Source organism: Coenobita brevimanus, chromosome 46 (assembly GCF_032717465.1).
Source record: "Coenobita brevimanus isolate Jiangsu-jjx chromosome 46, ASM3271746v2, whole genome shotgun sequence".
NCBI classification, from domain to species: domain Eukaryota; kingdom Metazoa; phylum Arthropoda; class Malacostraca; order Decapoda; family Coenobitidae; genus Coenobita; species Coenobita brevimanus.
In genome coordinates this window covers 46,857,255-46,870,164 of record NC_136999.1, presented here as the reverse complement: position 1 = coordinate 46,870,164, position 12,910 = coordinate 46,857,255, and the positions used below count along the sequence as shown (strand labels likewise).

Here is a 12,910-nt window from a genome sequence, read left to right as displayed (position 1 = left end):
ACCCCCACATCCCTGCACACCAAACCAAGCGCATAATGGCCCTTACGCTGTATAACACAGCCCCGCTGTGGGGCTCACCTCGACATGATGGCGGGGCTTGAAGCATGGTTGGCAGTGCCACCTACTTGGAGGTCTGCCTACCTTTGTAGAGTTCGGCATTTGCTGGCCTCGTGGACCAAGCACCCCCTACATCGGTGGTGGAGGAGGCCTGCTGGTGATGTTAGTCCTTCCTCATTTGCCAACTTGTATGGGACTGTTGCCTCCCCACGTGTTTGCCTTGCATGGCGTCCTGTAATGCTGGGAGATGGGAGTCCTGAGGGTTGAGTGATGCTGCACAATGCGCCCTGCAGCTAACAATACACCTCTTTGGTCCCTTATTGTGGCTATATGGGCGGACTGGTTGGGCCCAACCAGGTCAATCGGGTGGTCATGCATTGGCTAGGGTTAAGTGGGCACTGGGGGGCCTGGTGGCTTCTATCATCCTGGAGTCACCCTTGTCCAGGACCCCCGGTGGTTACCCGCATATACTCTCTTGCTACCTCTGGGGTCACCAGTGTTATCCCTGGCATACGGCCTCCCCTTGTTGGGCTCCATGTTGGGTTGAGGGGTGGGGGAATGAGGATTATTTGTTGATATATGGAGGGGAATATTATTCAATCTGTTGATGATGATGCATGTGGCCCTGACCATTCTTCAGACACTTCTTCAATGTTTTTCACTCTGGAGCCTTTCCAGACCCCTGAGGAGTATCCTCCGCTACCCCAGCATTCTGCTGCATCTGGGAGGTGTTCCCGTCGGGTTGGTGTGGCTCTGAGGGTGGCCTCAGACAAAACCGTGCCGGCATCATATGCCAAGTATCTGGTAATGAAATCCACTGTGGGTAGATCACATTATTTCATATTGCCTTAAATCAGCTATCCTCTTTCCATAAAACACCAATCTTGTCATTACATATCATACACATTTCACAACACATTCCTGCTCTCCACCCCATAAAAAGAACCATGACTGCTGCTATACTGGGAATTAGTGCGGTGGTTTCTCGGGTGACCACCACCGGCAGGGCTGGGTCATTTGCACAGGGCCCTCCCGGTCGTCATCAAGCAACTGTGCCACCTCCAGTGTTGCGGGGCCCTAAATCTGCTCGTCAGTGCAGTAAAATTTTCTTTTCCAATATTAGGGGACTTCACTCCGTCAACTCTGTTCAAAATTTCCTTCAGTTTGAATCCCTTGATCTGCTATTTTTGACAGAGACACAAGTAAACTCCACCTCTGATTTTGCTAGATTTAATTTTCCTGATTATATCTTGATTCAAAATTTCAGACCCAAAGGAGGCGTATGTTGCCTTGCTAAATCAGAAATTGCCCTGGAGGAGATTACTAAATTTAATTGTCCTTATTTCGACTATTCCATATACAAATTAAATTCTTTTGGTAAAATTAAGTAATTCTGTTGTGTTTATCGTTCCTCTAATGCCCCTTCAGAGCCGAGTTTATTTGACTCTCTGTCTTCACAACTAAGTGTCCTCAACATTAATACTGCATCAGAAATTATTATTCTGGGTGATTTTAATGTCCATAATGTTGAATGGCTCACTTATTCAGCCAGAACTGATGACTATGGTCTTGAATGTGAGCTATTTGCAGACTCATTTAATCTCACCCAGTTAGTCAGTCAACCCACCCGTGTACCAGACAACCTTGATCAAAATCCCCACCTATTGGACTTGTGTCTAACAACCAATTCAGATAATTATAGTGTCGAAGTGAAGTCCCCCCTCGGATCCTCGGATCATAGTCTGATTCAAGCCACCAGTTTAACACCTACCACACCCTCCAGCTCTAAACGGGTCGTGGTGACTAAATGGCACTATGGCAGGGCAGACTGGGAGGGACTCCATAATTTTTTCATGGATGTTCCTTGGACCTCCTTTTTCTCCCAAGATGTAAATAACACATTGGGCCATATACAGGATTTAATTAAAGTCGGCATGGAAACATTCATTCCCCATCATAGTTACAGAAAAAGATGTAATTCACCGAAATGGTTTGACCACGATTGTGCTAGAGTAACAGAACATAAAACAATAGCCTATAACACTTATACTGTACAAGGACCAAAACCAAAGAAGCCTTCAACTATTATAGAAATATCAGAAACCATGCTAAAACTATCATCAATCTTTCTAAATCAAACTTTCTACATAGACAGGCCAACAAACTACTAAACAACCCAAATGATAACTAAATATTCAGATCAACCCTTAATTCATTCAAAACTAATTTCACTACCACCTCTTCAATTCCACCTTTACAGTCCCCCGATGGAAATCTAATAAAAGACCCACGTGGAAAAGCCAAATTTCTTGTTGACATTTTTTCAACAAACTCAACCTTAAGTAAAGAAAATTTCAATATTCCTGTACTTGATTTTGATTCCCCCCAAATACTTCCTTTCATGATTCACACCAGATACGTACGAGATTTATTGCAGAATCTCTCAGCAGACAAAGCTACTGGTCATCATGAAATTCCTTCAATAGTACTTAAAAATTGCTCCTCAGTGTTGGCTCCTGTATTGGCAAAATTTTTCCGCTTATGCACTTGTACCTCAAGTTTTCCAGCCACTTGGAAAGAAGCAAATATCCATCCTGTTCCTAAACAGGGGGCAACTTCTGATCCATCAAACTATATATCAATTGCAATAACTTCCATTATTGGTAAAGTGTTTGAGACGCTAATTAACAAACACATAATCAAGCATTTTGAAATCAATAAATTAATCAATGATTGGCAGTATGGATTTAGACAAGAACGTTCAAGTGTAGACATTCTTTGCCTACTTACCCATCAGATTAAGAAAACAACAGACCAACACGGTGAAACACACACAATACCACTAGATATATCAAAAGCATTTGACAGAGTATGGCACCGGGCCTTATTGTCTAAGATGTCACACTGTGGCCTTGCATCACAGGTTCCTCTAATTTCTTCTTACCTACATAATAGAAAAATACTGGTCATGGTAGATGGTATTTATTCTGTTTCATTCCATAAATGCGGGCGTACCTCAGGGATCAGTTTTGGCGCCAACCCTCTTTCTCATTCATATAAATGACCTCGTATCTGTCACTCACAACCCAGTACACTCTTATGCTGATGACTCAACCCTTCATAGTTCTGTCACATTTAGTACCTCCTTTACACAATTTGATATTATATATAACCAAATCAACACAGCAATTTCTCTGAACCAGGACCTTTCTAAATTTTATCAATGGGAACAAACAAATCTGGTCTCATTTAATGCTCAGAAAACTAAATACATTAATTTCTCCAACAGAAAGAATCCCTTAGACTCTCACATAGTTTTAAATGATGTCAGTATTCCCATATCCACTACAATTGATATCCTAAGCGTTACTCTAAACCCCGACCTAAGCTGGACAGCTTATGTTAAATCCCTTGCTAAAAATGCTTCCAAAAAATTGGGACTTATGTACAGAGTTCGTGAGTTCTTCACTGAGGAGCAGATGGCCACAATATACAAAAGTCATGTGCGTTCTCAGATCGAATACTGTTCACTACTGTGGACTGGATGTGGAGAGGATGCATTGAGGCAGTTGGATAAAATTCAAAATAAAGACATTAATCAATAATCCTGCCATCAAGCAAGACCTTCCTCCATTATCAGTACGTAGAGATGTTGCTTCTTTAGGATTATTTTATAGATATCTTTACCGTAAGTGTTCTGACGAATTGGCTTCAATTGTTTCTCCCCTTCACGTTTTTTCTCCCGAAATACTCGTGCAGCTGGGAGCGCCCATGAATTCACACTCTCTCCCCCGCAATGCAAAACCTCTGCTTATCAAAATTTATTTATCCCCAGAACTACTACTCTCTGGAATTCATTTCCTGGGAGCTGTTTCTCACAAACATTTAATCCACTTCAATTCAAATCCAGTTGTTATAAATATTTTATGAATGGATGATGCCTTTAGGCACATGGACTTATTTTTTCCCCTTTATTTTTCCTTCCTCCATTCATTATCTACTAAAAAAAAAAAAAAAAAAAAAAATTTCATTTGCTCTGTGCCATTGTTGTGGCCTGTGGTCGGGAACCTAAAATCTGTTCCCAGGGGGGATCGAAGCCTCCTTGCTCAGGTGTCCTCCCCAGAAGAGAAATCACGATTACTGAATATGACCTCTGTCTCTGGTGCAGCTGTAACATGTGCTCCTCACAATAAGTTTAATCGATTTAAGGGTGTCATATTTTCCCATGACCCCCTTCAATACTCTGAGGCACAGATGTTGAAGGAATTGCGGTCTTCTGGTGTGGTAACTGTTGAACACTTGCACGAGAAAATAGAGGGTATCCTGAACCCAACACCCACCTTGTTCCTGATATTTGACACGCTAATGTTACCTACATCTGTTAAACTAGCTTGGCTCTCAATCTCTGTTAAGCCATACATCCCGACCCCAAAGCAATGCTTCCACTGTCGGGGGTATGGTCACGTTAGCCGATTTTGCCGTCGTGCACAGGCTGGCCATCCTGGTGTCTGCGTCTTCTGTGGCAGACCAAGCCATACCAGCAACTGTTCAGGACCCCTTAAATACTATCTCTGTGGGGGTCCTCATGCTGTCTCTTCTAATAACTGTCCAAGAGACTGCCTTGAAAAGGAGATTTTGTCCATTCGTACTCATGAAAGGGTTTTCTTTTCCTGAAGCAAAAAGGAGAGCCCAGACTCTCTTCTTTCATCATGGGGTTACTTATGCTTCTGTCCTTTCTCGAACGCCAGTGCATCGCTCTGTATCTCAGAGGCTGTCTCGACCCATTCCAGTAACCACTCCTTCAACTTGTGATTTGCAGGATGCTGTCCCCATGGTTAGTACTGTTGGTGAGAATAATGTTTGCCCAACCACTGATTCGACTCTTTCCTCCCGTATTATAGTGGCTGCTGGCTTGCACACTTCTATGGTGGTGGCAGATGTCCATGATGACCGGATTGCTTGTCCTGTCTTACCCAGTATTTCCGAGGCTCCATCTGTACCTGGCAAACGTCATCATTGTTCGTCAGTGTCCTCTAAGCATGAAGACCAGCCACCTAAGGTCTCTGTTGTCGAAACTTGTGTTGACACCTCTCCTGTTTCCTCTGCCCAGCAGGCTGACGAATCTAGCCAGGTGACAGCTGAAGCTGATGGTTCACCTCTGGTCCAGTCCCCACCTGGAGATGTTGTTCGACAGCTCGTAGGTGCTTCAGATCTGAAGCACAGGATAGCCTCCTCAAATGATTCAAGTCCTTTGAACTCTACTTCCACTTCTGGGGCTTCTGGTGGGAGTACTTGCCGTCCTACATCTCCAAACGCGGCCCCCAAGCCGCCTTCCAAACAAACTGGAATGCCCACTCCAAGAAGGAGAATTCTAAACCGTATTTCCTCATCCTCACATTTGCCTTCGGATGTTTGACAGAGGGTGCAAGTTTCTAGTGCTGGGCAGGCTCTCCCGAAGCACTTTCATAATAATCAATCCAAACATGCTTGCTTGTCAAGTGTACAGTTCCGCACGTAATCATCATCCCTCCACTATGCGTTGCATCACCCAGTGGAATTGTTGGGGTTTACGTGCTAACTGTGAGGAACTGTGCCATCTTGTTTCTCAATTTATTCCCCTATGCATGTGCATCCAGGAGACCATGGTAGGTGATGCTGTTCCTTCCGGTCCTTCTGGCTACCATGCCTTTTATTCTGATCCTGTGCCAGGCCAAGGTCGTCATGGAGGTGCTGCTATCTTCCTTCACCAGGATATTCCATACAGTCATCTGGACATCTCCACTACGGATGTTTTTACATCCGCAATATACACTTTGCAGTCTTTATCTTCCTCCAAGTGCTACTGTTGAAAGGGCGGCTCTGGAACGCCTTATTTGTGGCCTTCCTTCTCCCTTTCTGTTACTAGGAGATATGAATGGTCACCATCCACTATGGGGAAACAGTGAGGCCAATTCCCGGGTTGTCATGCTGGCCTTTTTAGTGGAAGATGAGGAGCTGGGCAATTTCTTCTTTGATAAAATTACTTAATTCCATAGCCAGACAGGAACTTTTACTGCAGTTTATTTGTCCTTATGCTCAGCTGATGCCGTTTTAGATTTTAACTGGGATGTGTTGCTAGAGCTTTATGGCAGCGGCCATTTTCCATTACTCTTAACTGCTAGTGTAGATGGACCTCAGCCACGTCTTCCTCGCTTGCTTCTGGAAAAGGCTGACTGGCCATGTTTCAGGGAATTAAGTTCCACTTCCCTTTCTGTCAATGAGTTTGGCTGTCTTACTGAGGCAGTGTCATTTTTCATGGACGTGTTGCACTCAGCAGCCTTTTTATCTGTTCCAAGAAGGAGGGGTCAATTTCCGAAATGCCCTGTTCCTTGATGTGGAAATCTGAGTACAGTTCCGCAGTGAAAGCCAAACGAGTCGCCTTCTCTCGACTTCATTGTCACTGTAGGGATCCTTTGTATTTCATGGCGTATCAGAGGGCACGAGTTCATACGAGGCTGGTTTTAAAGGAGGCCAGGCATTCATCCTGGAAGGGCTGTGTTTCCTCAATCTGTTCAAGGACTTTCATCACTCTGGTGTGGAACTGGGTAAGAAAAATTTCAGGAATGTTTACTGTTCCCTCCCCTCCTGTTTTATCTGCAGCAGGAGGAACTGTGGCTGATCCTTTCACCGTTGCAGAGTTCCTTGTCGATCATTTTGTCAGTGTGTCACAGAAGGATACAGATATGCCTTCGGCTTGCCACCGTAGGCGCCTAGAGTCTCATGGTCTCAGTTTTGTGTTTTCTGGGGGAGAATCTTACAATGTTCATTTCTCTGTTTCTGAACTCTAGGCGGCTTTGTCACGGTGTCATGATTCCTGATCTTGTTGTGATGATATTTCCTTATGCATTTTTACCTCACCTGTCCAATGAGTACCTTTTGTTTTGCCTTGATTATTTAATTAGATCTGATGTTCTGAGGAGTTTCCTGGTTGTAGGGGTGTTGCTGTGGTTATCGCCATCCCCAAACCAGGTAAGGATCATCTACAGGTAAAGAATTATCTGCCTATTTCTCTGGCGTCTCGTATATGTAAAGTTCTGGAAACGATGGTCATTCTTAGGCTTGTGTGGTTTTTGGAGAGAAGTGACTTCTTATCCCCTGCCCAGTACGGTTTTCAAAAATTGCCATCTACCTCTGATGCACAACTGTCCTTGGAATTTTCTGTGTGTAAGGCTTTCTCCACTAACCAACACCAGGTCACGGTCTTATTCGATCTGGGGAAGACATATGACACAGCCTGGCGTCATGGCATTTTACTTGCTCTTCATGAATTTTGTCTTAGTGGGGGCTTGCTTATTTTTATTCAGCAGTTTATATCTAATAGTTTTTTAAGGGTCCGAGTGGGAGAGTGCTTTCTAATGCCCGTGCAATAGAAGATGGAAGTACTGCAAAGGGGTATCCTTAGTGTTACTCTCTTTGCTGTGGCCGTCAACAGCGTAGTCAGTGTACTTCCTGATGGTATACGAGGCTCATTATATATTGATGATCTCTTAATTTCCTTCACCGCATCTAGAATGTCTCTGATAGGGAGGAAGTTGCAGCTGGCTCTTAACAGAATTTCTGACAGGGCGCGGTTTCCAAGTTTCCGTTTTTCTTTACGAAACACAGTGGCTATGCATTTTTGTCATCTTCAGGGGGTTCACCCAGACCCTGACTTGTATCCCTATGGTCGGAGAATATCCTGTATAGAACAGACACGATTTCTGGGTGTTCTGTTTGATAGACGACTAACCTGGGTTCCTCATATTCGTTCTGTTAGGGCAGCTTGTCTTAAAGCTTTGAGTCTTTTGAGAGTTTTGGCTCATACCTCTTGGGGTGATCACCGTCAGACGCTCCTCCTCTTGCATAAGTCTCTTATTCTTCCTAAAGTTGAATATGGGTGTGAGATCTACTCCTCTGCAACAGACACCCGTCTCTGGTTGTAAAGTTCTGTGCATCATACTCGTATATGTCTGGCAACAAGGGCATTCAGATCATCCCCGATTTCAAGTTTGTTGGTGGATGCTGGTGTACTCCCCTTGGATTTGCAATGCCAGTCATTGATGATGAGGTGTCGGTATCATCTTCACCACATTCCAGACTCAATTTCTTGTTCCATCATCTCTCAAGATTCTCGATCTTCTGTTTGTGACACCCGTCCTAGTTTCCCAAAGCCCTTTCGTTCCAGGTTCCGGTCTGTTGTGTTAGCCCTTTCTGTTCCGAGACTGGCAGTTTGTCCTGATTGGATCCCAAGGGTGGATATTTGGCTAATCCCTTGTATGCATTTAGTAGGTCCACTGTTAGTAAAAAGGGCTCACTTCCCCCTCAGGTGTCCCTCTCTCTCTTTTTAGAACATGCCTCCACTCATGAGGGTTCTGTCCCCTTCTATACTAACGGGTCTAAGACTGATACTGGAGTAGGTGTTGGTGTTGTCATCCCTTCCTTTAGCAGAGGCAGTAGCCTTCCTGGTATTTCTTCAGTGTATACGTTGGAACTGACTGCGATTATATATTCTCTCAAAACCATTTTACTCTCCCCCGATCTGTTTTTGTGATTTTTAGTGACTCGCGTATTGCTCTTTCTGCCCTGGAGTCTTTCAATGCATCCCATCCATTGGTTTTATCAATTTTAGAGTGGCTTTTTCTTCTTGGCCGTCGTGCCCGTCATGTGGACTTCTGTTGGGTTCCCACACATGTTGGTGTGGTGGGCAACGAGAGGGCAGATACATTAGGTAAATCTGCGTCTTCTCAACAGCCTCCAACCGACTATTGACTACTCGCTTCCTGCTTACTTGCAGTACAATTCGTTCGTTTTGGCAGAGACACTGAGTTTGTGTTGCTTATAATAAACTAAAAGAAATCTTTCAAAGAGTGGTTGTGCCAAGGGTTCTCCCCTCCATGCCTTGGCGATTGGAGGTGGCTCTTGTTAGGCTTCGCATTGGGCACTCTCGGCTTACACATGGGTTCCTGATGAGTGGTGAGACTCAGTCATACTGTGATGATTGTCTTGTTCCCCTTACTGTCCGCCACCTGCTGGTTGAGTGTCCGAGTCTGCATGACCTACGTCAGAGATTCCTCCACAGGCATAAGGAGGCAGATGATGCCTACTGTCTGTCCTTGATGCTTGGTGGAGCCTCTAGCAATTTTACTGATGTTTTTAGTTTTCTTCAGGAGGTGGGCCTCCTTCCACTTTTATAAGTAATTGAATTATTATAAACTATTCTTTTGATATTTTGTTTTTTATTTTTCCTAACGGGTATTAACCTTACTTTGAATATGCACTTTTTTATTTTTTCCTTCATCTTTTATCTTGTTGTCCGGCGGCATATGACTCTGGCAGTTGCTCCGCCAGATTTCAGTTACATTCAATCAGTTAGTCAGACATTAAAATCTTAGTACTTTACCCATCATAGTAATGAAGTTATGAGCAGATTTAAGGAAATTATGACTCGTCCATTTTTCATTTACGGAGCCATTGTTTTATGATGAAATAATAGGTATGGTCATGAAACTTCATACGTGAATAGATATTCTTATAATCATTTATCATGTACAGTTTCTGTCTCCTAAGTGTAATACTTGCAGTTTTTATAGAAAAATGCTTTAAAAGAATCAGTTTTATGTATTTCTGTAATTTCATTTTATTATATAATCTCACAGCATTCCAACTACTATAAGGTACCAGGAGGCATATTAACACATATTCCTGGAGAGTTTGAAGCCTGTGCCTGTATTAGTTTCTGAGTCCTAGCCCGGAAACGATTTTTTTTCCTTTTTCATTAAAAAAATACTTAAAACACAGCACTCTACCTATCAAAAGCCACCAGTTTACTATACGACACACAACTCTGTGAAATTTCATGACTCTGTATTGAATACTTTCTGAGTTCTGGTCCGGAAATGAAATTTGTACACCAGGCCAGCCACACTGCCGCCCAATTCTGCGGACAGACATCTATCGATCACAGTGATAACAACACCCTCCTCTGACTCTGTCAGGTGGAGGGTATCAGTGGAAGCATCTCTTTTGTCTAGAAGGAACCAACGGGTTTGCAGGCGCCTGGTCTGTTCCTTCTTCCATGCATTAAAAAGAAGTTACTTGCATGAAATTTCAAAATAAATAAATACATAAACCAAAATAACAAAATAAAGCTATCATTCTTGTTTTCGCCAATCGAATTCATCCCGTTAGAAGTGGCCACAAAGGAATCGCCTCAATGTTACCAAATCCTCTACAATCTAGTAGTTTTCTCTTTCCATCTCACACCCCTTTGTCGCATATACCTCTTCATCCCATCCCTCAATCTCATCCTGAAGTCTCCCCCTCCTCCCTACACCATCACATTCATACACTCTCCTAGTCAGTCTCTTAGCTAACATTTTCAACTGTTATTGTAACAAAATCAGATAATTAGAGAGGTTGTTAATCCTCCGTGTATCCCTTTAGCGTTCAACTCTGTGATTATGGGATTAATTCCGTTCATAGATGATATCCCTTCCAAAAATGCATTTACCGTACTATTTTAACTGACTTGGGTTTGGTTTTCGCCCTTTTCCAGCTCATATCACGCAAGTCAATGTAGGAGAAAGACAATACATTGGCTTTACATCTATGCCATTGCACTTATTCTTGACTGGCATCATAATTTTAAATTTATTTTTGTAACTCAGTGGAGGGTTGGGGCGGCCTCCAGGGAGACAGTGCCATAGTTTTTAAGTAAGAATATGAGTTTCATATAATGGTAGAGCATTACTGTGGCTACACTTTAGGCAGGGTGAGACTCCCAAGGACACCCCTCAAGGGAGGGGGGACCCACGGGGGTCCTGGACAAAGTTTTAGGCACAGTCATGGGTTTTAACTTGGGAACACGAAATTTTGCATATTGGTCGACCTTCACCCTGGCAGCTTTTTAAGTAGGATACAACCCCCGATGGTTACTTCACACGGGGAGACTACTCCCAGTGGTGGGACGCGTTTTTTTCACAGTTGTAGGCGTTCACCCTGATCAGACAATATAGAGGGAGGGATCCATGGAGTTCACTCTTGTGCCTCCCCCTGAGTGATTTTTTTTTTTTTTACCTCAGTATTGCTGAGGTAGGTGCGGGTATCAAAGGCGCCCTTTGTCTTTTTCACCTGTATTTCTGTTGTTCTGCTTGACCACAAGGTATTGATTGATTAATCTGTCAAAAGTCGAATGGAATCCCAGAGTACGTCTTCCACACGTCTGTCAAATATGCAGCACATCTTCTCTTAGCAACTTAAATATATATATATATATATATATATATATATATATATATATATATATATATACATTGTTATATATTCTAATGCCATTTCTGTTGCTGTTGTTGTTGTTGCTGCTCTTTCTCCATCATGGTATGCCTGGCCGCAGGTAAGCAATTTCATCTATGAGATCGGCCCACAGGTTCCCTTACATCGCTGACATTGTGTCTGCGTCTTAGTATGATATGTGCTGTGTTGTGTTCCATTATGTGTGCAATGTTGTGTAAGCCAATTCTTCAAGTTGGGCATGTGTCATCTGTGATTATGCCCAACCCAAATCTAAGCCGATAATTGAGGAGGGCTGCATGATACGCTGAACTAAGCCTAGCTAACTGTTCTCGATCACCTCATATTAAGGATACCTGTGATCGGTGGATGACGGATGGGAACTTGTATTAGTGTTTGGATCGAAATGTTGTACTGCCTTGCGTGTGTACTGAGAATGTAGATGTTTCTTCGTTGCTACTGTAGGAATGTCTGGAAATGAGACATTATATCCCATTGTTTTACAAATATATTCCTCGTAACCTAATAGGATTTCCTCATGTACAACCGAAAGCTCAGCCACTTTCCATATCTAAACGTCAAGTTAGAGAACCACATTTTATCCCGACTGTTCTGATTTTTACATCAAAATTATTAACTACGCCATTCCCTGATCTGACACAGGCGCATTTCTTCCTTCCACAATTATAAAGAGATAGAGAGACACTTATATTCACGTACTTTGCCTCTGTTATTCTTAAATACATCTAGAAGATTAATATACTTTAATACTCGAATACAGATTCATAAATTGTCCATAGAGATACGTGGAATGGGAGTAAGAATTATTGTCCTCGATGGAAGAAAAGGAAAATAGCACATCACCAGTAACATAGCACGTAACACAATTGTATTGTTGTAAAATTAGATCCCGACGTTGAGATGCCTTGCCACAAAACTGACAAGAAAATGTGTAGTAGCACTGTCCCACATGACTGACTGAGCACAAACTATGTTGAAACACGGCATCAAAAGATTGATAAAGTATGCAGTGGCACGGTGCCACATGACTAACAATAGTGTAGTAACAGGGTGCCGCATGACTGACAATAAAATGTGTTGTAACATGGAGCCACATGACTGACAATAAAGTGTGTTGTAACACGGTGCCACATGACTGACAACAAAGTGTGTAGTAACACGGTGCCACATGACTGACAACAAAGTGTGTAGTAACACGATGCCACATGACTGACAACAAAGTGTGTAGTAACACGGTGCCACATGACTCACGGTGAAGGTGTGGGAGCAGGTGAGGCCGGAGCGGGACCCTCACAGCCCGAAGCAGGAGCTGAGTACTAAGTACTGACCAGCCTCCCGCCGCCCTTATATATGCACACCCAGCCAGTTAACGCCTCCCGTCTCACCACACGACCCAGAGAACACCTCCCCTTTCACCACTAGCCAGTGAACACCTTCCCTATTACCACACCACCCAGAGAACACTAATCTCACCACACCAGTCAGTGAACACCTCCCCTATTACCACACCACCCAGTGAACACTA

General features: G+C 43.3%; 1 long non-coding RNA gene across 1 annotated transcript in view; it reads right to left on the bottom strand.

The window, feature by feature from the left end:
* LOC145398638 (uncharacterized) overlaps positions 1-12,699 on the bottom strand; it is a 41,904-nt gene extending 29,205 nt beyond the window's left edge. Inside the window, exon 1 of the long non-coding RNA XR_013897172.1 lies at positions 12,637-12,699. This is a non-coding gene — a long non-coding RNA (uncharacterized LOC145398638). The remainder of the gene's footprint in view (positions 1-12,636) is intronic.
* Between the last annotated feature and the right edge of the window lie 211 nt (positions 12,700-12,910).